This window comes from Eschrichtius robustus, chromosome 21 (assembly GCF_028021215.1).
Source record: "Eschrichtius robustus isolate mEscRob2 chromosome 21, mEscRob2.pri, whole genome shotgun sequence".
In the NCBI taxonomy this organism is placed as follows: Eukaryota; Metazoa; Chordata; class Mammalia; order Artiodactyla; family Eschrichtiidae; genus Eschrichtius; species Eschrichtius robustus.
In genome coordinates this window covers 25,805,743-25,823,080 of record NC_090844.1, presented here as the reverse complement: position 1 = coordinate 25,823,080, position 17,338 = coordinate 25,805,743, and the positions used below count along the sequence as shown (strand labels likewise).

Genomic DNA, 17,338 nt, shown 5'->3' with positions numbered 1-17,338 from the left:
GTGGATACACAGGAAGGGCTCGGGGGACCGTAAAGGTGGTTAGATAAATCCATCTTCGTCGATCTGCTCCTGGGATGTGTCTGTGTCCTGCCTTCGTGTGTTTAACAACGTGCCAACGTGTCAGACTTCTGATGCTTTTCCTAAAAGAAATAATAATAACCTGGCCTCTGCTAAGGTGGGGGGGGGATCTCCTAAACTGTATCTCTCACTACAACTTAATTATTCAAGTTGTAACTAAACTGATAAAACCCGGGTTGGAAAGCGATCGACAATAAAATTACTGCACTAGCTAGAGTCACTCAGTTCTGCTGAGAAAGCAAGTACGGGGAGGTAAAGTGGAGAGACAGAACCAGAGGTCCTGAATTCGTCAGTGCTAGCCTTCTCCGATTCAAACTTCCCTCAGAACTGCGGGTGAAACCTACTTCGCCTTCCCTTGTCCTCCCTCTGGTGGAGAATTCTAAAGAGCAGTGAAATCCAGAAAACGTTAGCACCCTGCTGCGAAGGACAACAGTGAAAGGCCAGGGTAATCAGCACCGCGTAATGATCCAGAATCATGTAAAGCAAACGTTCTCATAGTTGTATGGCAGCTGTGGCTAAGTCAGAATGTTCATTTACAGTGACAGGCCCACGTGTTGTGTTCTGGAAGAGGTGAGTACCAGCCACCCATATGTGAAATTTACTTAGTCCTCTTTAAAAGTCATTTGCTCCTGATTTTCCATCCTCTGGGATTAATGCTAACTGAACCATTACCTACAGACAGCCTTCTTGGTATATTTTCCAAATGCCACCATTTAAATAAAGGTGAAATCTGGGGTGCCTTCCTGCTATGTATGTGGAAAGGGAGAGGGGACAAAAACAGTTATTTAAAAACTGTCCTAAATTAAGAACGATTTTATTCTCCTTTAATTTGTGCTGTAATAAGAACCTAACTCTATTGGGTGGGTTAAGTCGTTAAAAGATATCTTAGCAGTAGTGCCATCATTTATTTTGAAAAATTTGATGTCCAAATATCTTCTGATAACCTTCCAACGAACACCACACATCAATTATACTGGGCCATAGAAACAGCAAAATCAGGGAGATTATGAATACTGAATAGCACTATAATATTCCACAGAGTCTAATGTAAACTGGAACTGAATGATGGCTGAAATAACTCTGCTTTCCCAGGTGGGGCCACTACTTAACAAACAGGAGAACAGCAAAACTTAGAAAAGGGGAGCCCTTTCAAAAAGGGTACTTTTTCTCCAGGATATGAGACCCTGTAAGGGCTTAGTATACAATTGCTACATGTTACCAGATACATCATTATTTTAGAACTGAAGGATAGAAAGCAGAAATGTATTTTGGAATTAAAAAATAAAGTTTCAGATCTTTCCAAATAAAACAGAAAGCCAGCTGGAAAACCCAATTTGAAATTGCCCTTAAATTATTCATCTCTATGGTCAGGAAGTAGCAGATGAATTTGTTGTTGTTGTTGTTTTGCATTTTTATAAATCCTCGGAAATGATCAGAGCAGGGATGGAGAAAGGAGGGAAACTTTCTTTGCTTTCTTGAAAATCAAAATATTAACCTCAATTTAGAAACAATGGCATGTTTTCATGGTATCGTTTTAATAATTTGCTATGTACTGTTCAGCTCTTAGAGTCTGTATCATACAGGGTATATCAGCTCTCAGGTTATATATGTCAACTTCTGAAAACTAGAGTGGATATTTATAAATAAGCAACTTGAGAAATAAAGAAAGACAAAATGGAGCTCTTATATTAAATGACAGCGTATAATAAAGGCAATCCCGTGCCATAACACTTTTCTTTGGCTAGGCTTAACTTTTAGAAACACTCTTAGAATCCACAAAGCTGGCCAAATATACCCTTTCTCTCATTAATTCCCATTTGGAAAATACTCCAAGAAAATCTTAAAAAGAAAAACAAATGAAAAGTGAAAGAACATTAATATATGAACATTTTTATATTTTTGCAAAATATTGTGCATACTGACAGTAATGGGAATTTCATTTTAAATTCTGCAAATAGATATCTTTAACTTTTAAAAAATGAAGTAACAAGATAATTTATATAGATTATTTTTTTAAACTTTGCAACAAATTCATTGTTAATAAAGATGCATGAATACAAAAGAAAATCTCCCTCACCAGAGCTGGCTCCAGCACGATCACTAAAGGCGCGTGACTTATTCACTAATTCACGAAGCATTTACTGACTAAATGCTCGACAGCAGAGAAACAAAAAAAGAAAAAAAAATTGCCCCATTCTCATGAAGCCAAAATAATATGAGAAAGGCATGAAAACAAATTAATTATTACAATACAAATGAAAAGCAGAGCCAGATAAGTTTTCCAGGGCCTGAAGCTCATAAGATTTGGGAGATCTTTTTAAAGGGAAAGAACACACACTTAAAAATACAAATTTAGGTCCAAGACTGTTAAAGGGAGCCTTGGAAGTGAGAGGCTCTGAAGCTTCCTTAGCTTCATGGCAAATTCACTTCTAGTGATTCCAAGCATATTCCACTATCTGCACAATTATATACTAATTCAGAGATTAGATACTACTTTCACATACTATCACTATAAAGAGAAGACATTAACGGGCAGTCAAAAGGAATACACACTTTTTTTTTTTTTTTTTAGATTCCATATATATGTGTTAGCATACGGTATTTGTTTTTCTCTTTCTGACTTACTTCACTCCGTATGACAGACTCTAGGTCCATCCACCTCACTACAAATAACTCAATTTTCGTTTCTTTTTACGGCTGAGTAATAGTCCATTGTATATATATGCCACATCTTCTTTATCCATTTATCTGTCGATGGGCACTTAGGTTGCTTCCGTGTCCTGGCTATTGTAAATAGAGCTGCAATGAACTGAAGCAAGCAAAGACTATAGTGTAAGGAAAATAAGATGAAAGCAGCTTTAAGAATTCACTAATCAGCAATTGTCCTGTATGTTTAGTTAGACTCTTAGAATAAACACGCAAGCTGAGTTTGTTAAACAAAAGGCTTCTGACCAACAAGATACCCTTGCAAAACTGGAAATGGTGTCCTCCGGTACATTTGGAAAATATTTAACAAAATTCTTAGCTAATCATATTCTGTCTGCTGTGAAGAGTCAGTTTGACAGCAAATTGTGAGTTTAGAATCCTAAGAAAAATACTAAAAAGGTAAAATTCAAACAACACTGAAATGAAATCTGTGTTTATGCTTTTCTGCTTTGTTTGTGTGATTTTTAAACATTATCCCACACCAATGATTGTTGTTATTATTATTGTTTATCATTATTATTAATGATAAGATTACTCTCATGATTGTAGGGATACATCATAGATTAAAAATGGATTATACAGCTGAATACTAGTGCCTACTTTCTTTTTGTGGACACTATCTGAAAAACAGGCCTAGTGTCATAAACCTCTTCTCTAGTAGGATGGAGATGTAAGACTCAATAGTCTTTGAAACGTTTTAATTTCTTTTAAGAAGAATACAATCTCATGCAGCTTTTTGATTTCTCTTTCTGACCTCCACACTAATTATTTATCTTTATCTTCCTCATCCCCTTGCAACACATACTTAAGATGCGTATGTGATACCAATACCTCAAATGTATATATACATGCATATATGCATACACATATACATATGTAGATATACATGTGTGCATACATCTGTATTTGTGAGTGTATGAACGCATATGTGTGTGGGTGTATAGTTAGTTATTGCTTCTCTTTCCTCTACTGGAAATGAGAAACACTGTATGTGAATGCGAATCTATAAAAGGTGGAGATCATATATCCTTTTATCCACTTTTTTCATATCTCTATCCATGAGAATTCTTAGCACCGTACTTTGCACGCAGTAAGCACTAAATGGTTTTGCATAGAATGAATTTAAACAGAATAGGATGACTATAAAAAGACTGGTTCTGATATTACCGTTTCTATCGATCAATTACCAATCACCTACCCTGACAATCATCTTTGCCACCTCCTTTCTGCAGCCAACCCCTCCCCAAATCCTGTCATTTTGACTTGTCTCCTTTTATTTCTCATCACTAAGTACCACCCAAATTTAAGCCTTCGTCTTATCTTTGCTTTGATCATAGTAAAGCTTTGCACCTGGACGCTTGCTCCCTCCAATTATTTTGCTACTTGCAGCAGTCAGAGGAGTCTTTTTGAAACGCAGACTTAACCCAGCCATCCTTTGCTTCCCAGAACCATACCCAGTGTCCTTGAAGGGCTAGCCTGTGCCTAACTCCAGCCTGATCTCACCACGCTTCAACCCTCCCTCTCTATGCCTCATGCGTGAAGGCTTCTTTGCAACATGCCTCTAATGCTTGTCATTCTTTCCAGCCTCAGTGCCTTTGCACTTACTGTTTCCTCTGCATGAATTTACCACACTTGGCCTAATTCCACTTCCTGCTCAGGCTCCAACTCAATTTCAGTTGCTTAGAAGGGCTTTCCATTACCTTTGAAAAGGATTTTAATCTCCCATCCCATTTTTACACCTCCTTCAGAACATTTCTTCCAGTTTGTAATGATTTTGTGTGTGTGATATTTATTTTTACAATGATTTTTTACAGTGTTTTTCTTATACAATGATCTGTTCCCACTGGACGTTAAATTTTTTGAGGGCAAAGACTGACTATTTCATGTTCTATGTTATATCTCTAGCACTGTGCCTGTTTCATCATAGCCAATTACATACATTTAGTTAATTGGTGAATAAAGGAGGATACCTAGAATTGCTTTCATATGTATATAAGACTATACATACATATATGTGTGTATGCTTATGTTTATTTGGTCAAATTTTAAAATGATAATGATGCTTATGGTACCAGGCATGACATTTGGGGATAATTTCTGTTGAATAAGCCTTTCTAAGAACGGACATATAGAATAAGAATCTTGACTAATAGGTATAATTTCTCAAAACTTTAAGAGGTGAGGTGATAACTTCTGTGAAATGGTAAAATCCCAAGAAAATACTTACCTTTTTTTTTAAAATTGCCTCTGCAAATTTCACCTGTAGATTACATTTATTGGCTCCATTTCCTTCCTTGCATTTGTATGAGGTGTCAGAGAGACCCATAAAAGAGCTGGGTTTTAGCAAGGCTGTTCTAACAAAGTGATAATGGATGAAAACCTTTAAACACAGCATTGTTAACAGAGAGTTAAAAACCCCTTTCTAGCCTTGGCATCATACAAGGTTCCTATTCCCATAGGATTATTTTTCACTTAACACACTAGTGGTAAGTCCATATATAGTCATTTTAGCAAGTTGCACCCAGTAACCACCTTACAGTTATCTTTGAGTTTAGATTGAACTCCCTTAGTATTTTCCTCACTTCCCATCATGCATATCCATATAACAAAGGGATTTGTCCATACATGCATCGGGTTCAGATTCTGTGAACATCTAATATACAGCCCAGAGAGAGACTCAGATGCTTCGGTGTCTTTTAAGAGTCATCCCACAAGATCCTCCAAGGTTAACATCTTTCCTTTCAAGAGTCACTTTATTCATTATTGTGAAAAGATTCACCCCTGCTAAATGTATAATGATGTTAAAATACAAATGTAAGGTCGGGAGTGATGAATTAGTACTTCAAATATTTGAACAGTGCGAATAATTTAACAGATCAACTCTGCTTTGGTATGTCCCAGAAGAGACACCTGGTAGAAAGCATTTCCAAAACAGATTATAGTGTATAGGAAATTACTTCACAATGTCATCAGGATAACTGGTCTGTATGGAATGAAACCCTGACCCACAATGTTATGTACCTGGCCTAGGCATGTAATAACACCACAATTATTCTTTTTCCTTCTTTCTCACATAATTCCTTCTAACTTCCTTACTAAATCTTTATGAATACTACCCTCCCCGCCTTTTTTTTTTTTTCAGCTCCTGTTCAAGTTAGAGCCCAATACTTCATATATCTGACTTGACTAGGGATTTTTAGTTTTGAGCTCAGAGCCAAAAGTGAAGTTCTCAGTGGAATGTTACAGTCATCTCCACCCCTGGACCCCAGCCTAGATTCTAGTTCCTTTGCAACGGACCAACTTTCAACATACTAGATGTTTGGGAAATTTTGTGTATGTGTGTGTTAAAAAATTTATATCTTTCACTTCTCATTCATTTGGGAAAAGAATTTCACAAGTATTAACAACTCAAGAAAGCAATTCATCTTGTAAAGATGATTTAGCAGAATAATTAGATAACTTGACAGAAACTAAATGACCATCCAAAAAATAACTGGTGACCAACCATGCAGAAGATTATATTCTTATGGAAAATGCTGTCTTTTCTGCTTAATCATAAAGACTGTGTTTGTTCCAGCTCTTTCCCATAAATACAAGATGGAGACCACCTAGTTCAAATGGTCCAGGAAACTCTGGTCTTGCCTAGGGTCTTACTCAGCATGTAGGGTTCTTTAGAGTCCGGAGAAATTCTGGGGGTGATCCTGGAAACTAGATATTCAACTGAATGTCTAAGAAATATGTTTGGATTAGTATTTGTGAGTGATCTTTGTTCAGTCCTAGAGCAGACTGAACTCTTTAAGATTCTGTTAAGCAGATACATTCAGGCACAAAAAATTCTGTCAGTCCATCTGGGACTTCTGTCTCCAAGACCGACCAAAACCAGCCCTGGTACTGTAGGTAGGAAGAGAAAGTCACTTTTACTTAAGTGGCAATTATCTTGCTTCGGAATTACATCATCTTTTTTTTTTTTTTTTTTCCTGTTGTAGTTGTTGTGGCTTCCAAAAGATCGTCTAACAGAATGAGGTGGAAATCCACTATCACTTTTATTTTCATAATAATAAGTAGACCCCTGAGAGCCCACAATGTGCTAGGGTTTACATCAGTGTGTGTTTATTATGGGTACTAAAACTATACAGTATTTCTATCTCAGAAGTGCAAGGTAAAGAACTTAATACATATTTTCTCAACTCATTGTTTTCTTTTAAAATTTACTTTTTTCCTCTTCCCTGAGAAACTTTCATTAAACTATTACCAATTCTTTCCCTCCCTTGTCCTACTGCTGAATCCGCCCTGACAGTCTCTGATGCCAGGTCACTCCAATTACCCAATTTTCTCCATGAACATTATCTTTCCCTGTTCTAACAAAGAAGCCAGAACAAAAAAAAAACCTCTCTTAACCCTTCCTTTCCTTTTATGACCAAACACTTTCAGTTCTTTTTTATCAGCTCACGGAATCCACCTGTTCCCCCAGCTCACCACCAATCTCATGGAACTGCTCAGAATTCACCCGTGCCTTCCTTATTGTCATATGAAGTGTCGTCTTCTTAGTCCTTACGCTTGGGGACACTGATACACACATCATCTTGAAACCTTCTCCTGGAACTCATAGTAATATCTCGGTGGCAGAACTTTCTGTCTCTTTTTCCCAAATCTTTTTTTTTTTTTGTCTACCTATATCATATCATGCTGGCTCATGGCCCAATATTTAAAACTCTTTTTCTTAACTACATGATAATCCTAGAAAAATATCATTCACTACCACTGTATCAAATTTCGATAATTCACAAATGTGTGTGTGTATAATTTTTTCTAAACTCCAAGTCTCAATTTCCACTACCTCAAACTGACCAGTTTGTTCATTCCCATCCCTCTCCCCCCTCCCGCCCCCCCCCACCCCAGAACCAGACATGGTTCAAGATCAGAAACTAGGTGTCATCCTTCATTCTTCTCCTCACATCCTCCTTTCCTCCCCTGATTCCAGCCATTTGATGCCCCAGTCCCAGCGCTCTTATCTGAAGCAGCTTTTATCCTCATCACTTGTCTCCTTTGCTTCTCCCCTGAGCTGGGTTCTCAGTCATTCTTTGACTGACCTTTTTTCAAATACCCCTCTTACTGCTTCAGCTTCCATTCTCACACCCAGCCATCCTCCTTCCAGCTACCGGAGTTAATCTTCTAAAATACAGCTATTATCTTGTCATCCTTTATGTAACATTTCTATGGAGTCCTGTTGCTATAAAGTTGCAACTTCTCCTTAGAGGGTAGTCAGGTCCTTCCCAATTCAAGTGCTGCATAAATATTCAACCTCTCTTCTATCTTCCCCCGGTAGTTGGTGTACTCTGCTCACACTGAACTATATCTTTTCTTACTTCTATGCCTTTAACTCTGTTTTTCCTTCTCCCTAGAATTTCTTTCCCTTTTCTGCCTAGCAGGCGGACCCAACTCAAAACTCCCCTTTTCTATTTTTCCCTGATGCTCCCCTCACAATCGCTGCTGCACATATGTCTTCCTTATATGTCTCTTGAGCTCAGCACCTTTATTACTATCATTATTTGTTTTCAAGCCTGTTTCCCTGCTCTGCAGGAAAGATGCCTCAGGAATCATCTCTAGTTCCATAAAGTACACATCTGACATATGTGTATTAAAATGCATAGACTATAAATGTGTTCAAAGAATCCCCAATTTACATTTAATTCAACTTCAGAGTGATTGAGTAGTAGTTGAAGGGCTTTGAAATCTTTCCAAATTTAACTTTTTACTCCAACGCAAAGGGGACTTTCGCTAAGTAATTACAACTTTTCCAAGCTTTGCAGCTGTATAAGCCCAATCTTAACTGACTTGTTCAACCAGAGTTACAGTTAGCAGGATTCAAGAACAAGGCTTGCTGGTTTCTACCACTACATTTTTGTGTACTGAAATCCATTTAAGCCCCCTTGTTGACCTACTCTATGTCTTACTTGCCCATATTAAAAAAAAAAAACTTGTATAATAATATCAATACTTGTTACACATTAACCATCATAATGAGGTATTATAAAGTTCAACTCATCCCTTATCTGTAAATTCCTCTATAAAGAAAAATAAGTTTATGATGTAGAACCTTCATCTTGATTTCTGAAAACTTTAATGATAACTCTGGAAGGGAGAAGGAGTGTCCCTTTATGTAGTTGATATTTTTTGATTGCTTGAAATAGCCTCCATCTCAGAGACTGCTGGTAACTCTGCAGCCCCATCTAGCATCCCCCACTCTCTGCTTAAGTGTCTGAGAGCCTCTGAGGGTCACAGTCTCCACCTTGGACCTTAGATGGAAGCCTGTCTTCAAGAAAGCACCAATGAACCGGACAGAGCTTTGAATTCCGACTCTGCTGCTTCACAGCTGGCTCCTCATCTGTAAGAGGGGGACTATACTACCAATTGTAACAGATCACTGGGGTAAGGATTAGATGAGCTCACGGGAGTCGTGTCCAGCCTACAGGAGGCGCTAGAGAAATGGCACCTCAATTGGTCGTCAACTGTCCGCTGACTTCTAGCTGCTGTCGCGCCTATCAAACATCTCTGAGTCCAGGCCAACTTTACTAAAAGAAGCATTTTGCCAAAAGGATAGGTGATTTTTTTTTTTTTTTTTTTTTTTTTTTACCATTCAGTAATGACTGAATAGGTAATTCTGAATTACCCCAGGCCATTGGCACTTAAGGCTACAAAGAATAAGTAAAACTAATGAAAATCAGATATTTTTATGGATTTGAAGTTTTCACCACACTGCTCCTAATTCACCTCCTCTCATCATCCCTTTCTGGGTTTTCTGTAGGACGGATGACTCTTCACTGGCTCAGTGGAAGGCAGCAGAGGGAAAAAGGAGGTAAAAAAGGAAAACTAGTATTTGAATGAGTAGAATATTTAGTAGAAGATTTTATAAGTAGAATTCTAATTCTAATCACAGGATTCCTGTCCCCTCGTTCACACACCCTGTATGATCCCCTCTTCTTGAGTATGGGGAGGGGGAGACCTATGGATATTATGGATTATGGCTCCTGTGCTTAGGTTATCAATCAGTTGACTCTGAGTTAATCCAGAAGGTGGGTCTGACCTAATCAGGCGAGTCCTTAAAAGGAGGGCTGAGCCTTTCCTGAAGAGAAAGATCATCCTACTGACTTTGAAGAAGTAGCTGCCATGTAATGAGAGGGTCACACGCCTAAGAGTGGAGGGTGGCCTCTAGGAGCTTAAAGCAACCTTGGCTGACAGCCAGCAGGAGAACAGGGACCTCAGTCCTACAACCACAAGGAACCGAATCCTGCCAACAGTGTTGATGAGCCAGGAAAAGGACCTGAGCTCCAGCTCAGAACACAGCCCAGTCGATGGCTTGATTTCAGCCTTGTAAGACCCTAAGCAGAGGACCTAGTTACGCCCTGCCCAGAATTCCGGCCGACAGAACTGGGAGCTGATAAATGAGTGTTGCTTTTGGGTGCTAAGATTGGGGTGATCTGTTACAGAGCAATAGTAAGCTAATGCAGTTATAAAAACATCTTAGTTTATACAGTGCTTTAGAAAGCAGATATTGAAGGAGCTGGAAAATGACAAATGGGAAGAAAGTCTGGAATCTGCAGTGACTCTCCCCGCTCTGCCACTTCCTAGCTCCATGGATTTGGGGAGTCACTTAACTTCCCCAGCCTTAATTTTCCTTGTCTGTAAAATGAAGGGCTGAATGATGGACAAGATGCTTCCAAGGTGCTTTTATATTTTACATCCTTAGATGATAAAACTCTTATTTTTTGAGAGGATAAAACAAGGCACATGGGGAAGTAATGTAGAAACTTTCACAGATGGCAGCTCAAACCCAACTCAGAAATCCTAGCTCCTCTATTGGTAGACCATCCTGTCTCCAACCCATTCTCTGAGCTTCAGCCAGACTCACAGGCATTAAATGGACTCCAAGAAGGTTTATAAGCTTCACCCACAGGTCCAAAGGGGATCTGAAGAATTGTGGCTTTTTTCTGTGTTTGGAGGGTAGGGGTTTGTTTTTATTTCTCACAGGGAGATTTTTGGTATATGTTTTCTGCCAAAATAATCAGTAAGATAAAGCACCTGCCATGGAGATGAATGCTATATAAACTTTGATATGCATCCATGGTGGACATAAAAAACTTTTCTATAAATAATAACAATTTAACTCAAAAATATATCACAGCCTAAGGATTCTTTAGGGAAATGTATATATGTTCCTAAGGAAGGTCCATGGTCCTGAAGAAGCAAAATTTTTGGCATGGATAAGAGAGACGTTTAACAGAGCTGTTTCTGCTCTAGTACATAAGTTTTTATCTGTTGATCTGTACAAATAACCCAAATGGAAACTTCCTTATGAGACAGAAAAGTAGAGTGAAATGTTTCAAGCCCACAATATCAGCTGGAATGAAATTATAGCTGTGTCGTTTAGAAAGCGGTTCCTTTCAACAAGATTTACTATGTTACTATGACTAGATGAATTTATCTCCTTTTCCCAAACTTATTAAAGCATAAAACACTTCCCTAAAGCCACTTTGGCTCAAATGTGTTTTTCAAGGAAAGTTGTGGTATGCATTGACTAATTCCAAGAAACCAAAGTAATCTAAAACTTTCAAATCCTGGAACAATCTCAAAACGCTCAATAATAGAACATGCTTTAACTCAGCTCACAGATTATCTATATAGGCAACATAGAATGGATTCTGAAAGACCATAGTGAGCCTGATTTTGACAGACTGAACCCCAATGCTGAAGGAAATGTTGGAAGTGAGATCTGGGCTATCCAGTTTGGTCTGTAGACATTGATGAAATTGTCTAGGCAATCAAACATCAATGTTTTTGTAGACAGAGTATCAAATCATCAGTAAAGGCCATTCATGAAATATCCCTAGGTGTTTTAATGGGATGATGGAGCTGATATTTAACTGGACTTATATGCCTCTAATCACACTTCCCCGTGTCTTGAAAATATCTGCAAACTAAGGTGGAAAATGTGAAACCAGTAAAACTTAAGCTTCATGGCTCCACACTTGCAGGAGTCCCTTCCAAAGGCTGTAACTAATTTTGTGTTAATAATTTTCTTTCTTTCTTTTTTTTTTTTTTTTTTTAGGCTGCACCGTGTGGCATGCGGGATCTTAGTTCCCTGACCAGAGATCCAGCCCCCTGTACTGGGAGCACAGAGTCTTAACCACTGGACTGCTTGGGAAGTCCCAATTTTTTTAAAAGGACCTCCAAAACTAACTCCTCTTTAAAGGAGACTATAAATACATTTTGAGGAATATAGTAAAAAGTCAGACAAGTTTAACAGTTAGGGTTTACCATATTGACATTGGACTAAATAGTTGGGTTTTTTTCCTTTTAACTTTTCAGGTCATGGTTTTTGCATGCTCAACCCTGAATGATTGAAATCATCCTCCTGTTCTCACTTCAGAGAGCAGCTCTGTTTGCCACGCTTTGAGCACATGGGTTTGTAAAGCTCGTTCCAGAGTTTCAGGGTAAGGGGCACATGGCTGACAAAGGGAATTGAGTGATTTGTACCTGTTATGTTGAAAATATTTGATGGGTGATGAATGGGCCTATTTTCTAAAGTGTTCAGTTAATTAACTGTTCAATTTTGATAGATCCTAACCCTAATATTTTTCTCTTTAAAATTGCTAAATGTATTATTTTTAATACAATTATTTTGGGATAGAGTTAAGTGAAGAATGCCAATGGTAACAAAACAGTATTAATTCAAAAGAGATCGTGCCAGCTCTACATGATTCCCTGGTTCTTTCAAAGGAGGAAGATAACACAAGTTAATCATTCAAGCTAAATTGACTAAATTAATCTAGTCAAAACATTTAACTTGTCCAATGCAGACCTAGCCTAAAATTAGAATATAGAGATATTTTATAGCTACATGACGAATCCAAATCACGTTAATCTTACTTAAATTTCTAGAGTTTCATATCCTGATTACATGCTATTTCCAAACAGAGTTTAATCGTATACTTTCAAGGTCAAGCTCTTAACAGCAGTAATGGTTTTTTGTTGTCATTGTGGGTAATGACGTCTTCAAGCGTAATTATCATAGGAAATTGCGTATTTCTTCCGTTGTTTGTAAACATGTATTTATATATACACAAGACAACATTTGTTATTTCTCCCAACGCTGTGGATCTAAACTATGAAAGATCAAGAAAAAGTGTTACTATGTGGAAAGAGAAACAGGTTTGTTTTTTTTTTTCAGGTTTTAGAAAAACATCAGCAAGCCATGCCAACATGTAGTAAATTAAGACATAGGTTGTATCTACAGAACACCAAAACATACAAATGAAAATGAAAATAAGAATTAGCAACTTAGAGAAATGTTTTTCCTACACTATGGAAATTATCTACAATTTTTGCTTTTGGGGGAAATTTTTTTTTAATTTATGCAGGCGTGATTTACTTCTTAAGGCATTATAAAAATTAAAATTTTAGCATAATCATGAAGAAATCATATCTAGTCATGAAATGAAAATTTTGTTGGGAGACCTTCCACATACAAGCCTTTAAAGACAATTCTTCATAAAATTTCTATTAATATATGATCAAGTGAGCCCGCCATGAATCACAAAAATAAAGATTCCCTTTGTAACCGAAGAGAAACTGGAATGAAAATAGCATTATCTACAATGTCGATGATAATTTTTTAAAATGATATATCTTAAAGCACATGTTTCTAAAAGAGAAATTCTAATACTATTATGAGCAGCTTGATAAATACAGCTGTTTTCATCTTACTTAGAAAAAACCCTTTTTCTCCAAGTTGGTTTAATTGCATTTCAAGTGAAAACGTGTTTTGTTCTCATTAAGCATCATTTTAATTTCTGATAGGAAATCACAGGCACTTTTAAATAACAGCACCTTAACTGCAAGGACAGTTAAAGAAAAAAGCAAACATTTTGAAAACATTTGAAACACGTATTAGCTTCAATCAGGCAGATAGTAGAACCTTGGGAAAATTTCTGGTTTATAAGAAAAGTGGATATAAGCCAAGTTAGCTTGTGGACATATTTGAAGAATGTTTGATGATCTTTGGTAAACACAAGCTCTGATTAAACCATATTCCTAATAAATATTATTTCTTGAAATTTTAGCTGAGCTGCTGATACACAATTGAATCAAGGCTCTGCTTGTTTTGTGTATATATATATATATATATATATATATGATCTCTGAAAAAGAAAACGTTTATTGCTTGCTATGATAATTGATTACTGATAGAGCAACCACACATTCTAGTAGGCTGGGACCATCTTGATTTATACCTGTGGTTCAGGTATAATTACTAATAGCACCTTTGTTCACTCTCAAACAATCCTTGTATTGGTCCATAAATTATAGTCACTCTAGTTGTAAAGTATTTTTGTTTAAGGAATTTTCTTTGTTTATTTTTGGTCATCACTAATGTAGCATTGACTTGTATCCCAGGTATTGTGCTAAGTGTTCCATATGTCACTATGTCATTTAACATTCAGAAAAATTCTATGAGGTAGGTCTTATTTTTCACTTTATCACTTTTAGATGCAAAAATTAAAGTTGAGAATTTCAAAATTCTATACTTTAAAAAGTTACCTAAGACTGTGTCTATGCAATACCCTTAGTAATACTAAAACCATTTCAAAAGTTTAAAAGAGTTTTAGGTATTTGAGCATGCAATATCCTTTTACACTGCCCCAATAACATTTGAAAATGGATTTTTTTATTCAACTTGCATAATTTCCCTTTTTTAGATTCTTCTTTTATAACATTGGCTGAAAATCTTTGGCAAAGAAACAGTATGAAGCTTCACTTTTCTTATCTATATTATCAGAGCAATCTCTCCTCTGAATGTAATTAATGTTTAATTGCTTTTTAGGAAAAAAAAAAAAGATAAAAGAAAGTAGAAAGAAACATAAAAATGGACAGAATACAGTGATTTTCTTGGAAGTACTTATAAGTGACTGGGGTTTTACTCTCCTTAATTAGGAAAACTTCCAGCAGATGAAAGGGTATTCTCAATTTCCTTCTTTCTCTCATTCTCTCCCTTTTTCTAGATTTGTTTTTCAGAATTTTCACTGAAATGTCATGGTTAGTACTTTCCTGGTTTTCTCATTTCCACTAAATCACAGATAGCATTTCCCAAATACAACTTTTAAGCCCCAAATACCCAATTGCTATTGATACGTAGTTTGGTTTGGGGATATAAAAATACTCACTAGAAGTAAATGCCTAACTTTTACTAAGACAACTTTGCACAATCTCATTTGTGAATCTGGTTACCAAAAAACTTCGTATGTCGAATGGGGATGGAACTGAGGGGAAGGAGATACGAATGGAGATATACATCAATTCTAATTGAGAGACTGGAAGACTACATGATGATCAAAGTCATTTTCAGCCTAGAAATTAAACATCTTAATTTATTGTTGAAAATGGTGTTTGGAAGTATAGGCTCTGGACTATTCTATAAAGTTATAGTTGTCACACTTAAGTGTCAGTCAATTATTTAATGGACTAGTCTGTCTCCCATGTTTCTATTCAAATTGCAAACTGAGGCCGGGATTGGAGTAAGCCATACAATTCTCCACCAGAAAGATTTCAGTGAAAGTTATACGGGGACCAGTCACGTGGCGAATTAAAGCCATGATGTATTCCAGCTCTCTATTGTCTATTCAATTGGTGGGGGAGCGAGAACTACTCTGAAAAAGAGCAAAGATAAAAAGAACCACATGACAACCTACGAGTAGCATTGCTATCACTAATTCAGGTTTTAAAAAATCAACTTCTATTACATACATAATATATATATAACATATATTTAACATGTATATATGTTGTCATATATAATGTAAATATATATATACACACACATATATACATATATATACTTATACTATGTGATTAACTGGATGCCAATGACTGGATACAAATAACTGGTTACTTCAAGTTTGCTTGCTTGAGAAAGCAATCTCCCAGGTGCAATGGTATCTAACAATTTGTTCACATAGTCAACACTTAACTGCATACCTACTATGTAGCATGCTTTGTTCTGGATTACAGGAACACAGGGGTGAGTGAAACGAAGCACTATACTCATAAAGCAATAAACATTATACTCAGGCAATAAACAACTAAACTAAATGTATAACCACAGGCAATATTTTCAAGTGGTCACAAGTGAAAATCACAACAGTGAAAGGGGGTAGAGCAGAGCAGAGGGTTGGCGATTTTACACAGAGTGGTCAGGGAAGGGTTCCCTCAAGAGGTAAAAGTCAAGGAGAGACTTCAGTGGTGCTCAGGAGGGAGTCATGCTGGGATCCGAGGGATAAGCATCCCAAGGGAAAAGCACAGCAGTAATAAGGGTCCTAAGGCAGGAATAAGCTTTGATGCGATAGAGGAAGAGCAAACGTGCCAGTGGGGCTAGAGCAGCATGAACAAGGGGAGGGTGGTAGAAGATGACCCATCTTATGGGCCTGGGAGACCACGGGAAGAAATTTGAATTGAACTCTAAGTGCGTGTGAAGTCATCAGACGGTTTTGTGAAGGAGAATGACATGATGTGATTTATACTTTTTAAAGACCACTCCGACTACTACATGGAGAACAGACTGTAGGGGGAAAAGAGTGGAAGCAGAAAGACTAGTTAGAAGTTAATTATAACTATCCACTTGAGAGACAATGGTGACCAAGACCGAGTGACAGCAGAACTGGTGGGAAGTGAATGGATTATGCATATCTCCTGAAGGCGGAGCTGGCGAGGTCTGCTGAGTGAGAATTGTATGTGAGTGTAAAGAAAAGAAGAGAAACAAAGAAAGACTATTAGACTTTCACCTGAACAACTGGGTAAAAGGTTGTGACGTGTTGAAATGGGGACCAATTGGGACAGAGTGGAATTTGGTGGGGAGGGGAGACAAAAAAAAAAAATCAAGAATTCTGCATTAAGTTGTTAAATTTCAGATGTCTGTAAGTCCAAGTGCAGGTCCCAATTGGGTACTTCCTGGAGCTCACAGGAAAGGTTGGAGCTAAATATATAAATTTGAGAGTTATCAATACCTAGATGGAATTTAAAGTCATGAGACAGGGACTGCCCTGGTGGTCCAGTGGTTAAGACTCCCGGCTCCCAATGCAGGGGGCCAGGGTTCGATCCCTGGTCAGGGAACTAAGATCCCACGTGCTGCAACTAAGCCCGTGTGTGCCACAACTAGACAAGCCCACACGCTGCAACGAAGACCCAGAGCAGCCTAAATAAATAAATAAAAATTAAAAAACAAAAATAAAGTCACAAGACAGGATTTCTTTGGTAGAGTGTGTAATTACAGGAGTACAGGATTGCAAATGAAGTCCTGTAGCTTTCTGACATTCAGAGATCAGGAAGAAAAGAGAAAGCAAGAAGAGGAATCTGAGATATAAAGACAAGGAATCGAGGGGAAAAACCAGAGAGGTGAGGTATCCCCAATTTCAAGGGAATAAATTACTTTAAGAAGAGACTAGGTCAATTGCTGCTGGTTATTTGGGGATGATGGAGTCTCAGGATAGTTCACTGGATTTTG

At 37.4% G+C, this 17,338-nt stretch overlaps 1 protein-coding gene across 1 annotated transcript in view; it reads right to left on the bottom strand.

Annotated features, from left to right (window-relative positions):
* NRG1 (neuregulin 1) overlaps positions 1 to 17,338 on the bottom strand; it is a 1,032,063-nt gene that overhangs the window by 219,319 nt on the left and 795,406 nt on the right. The window lies entirely within an intron of this gene.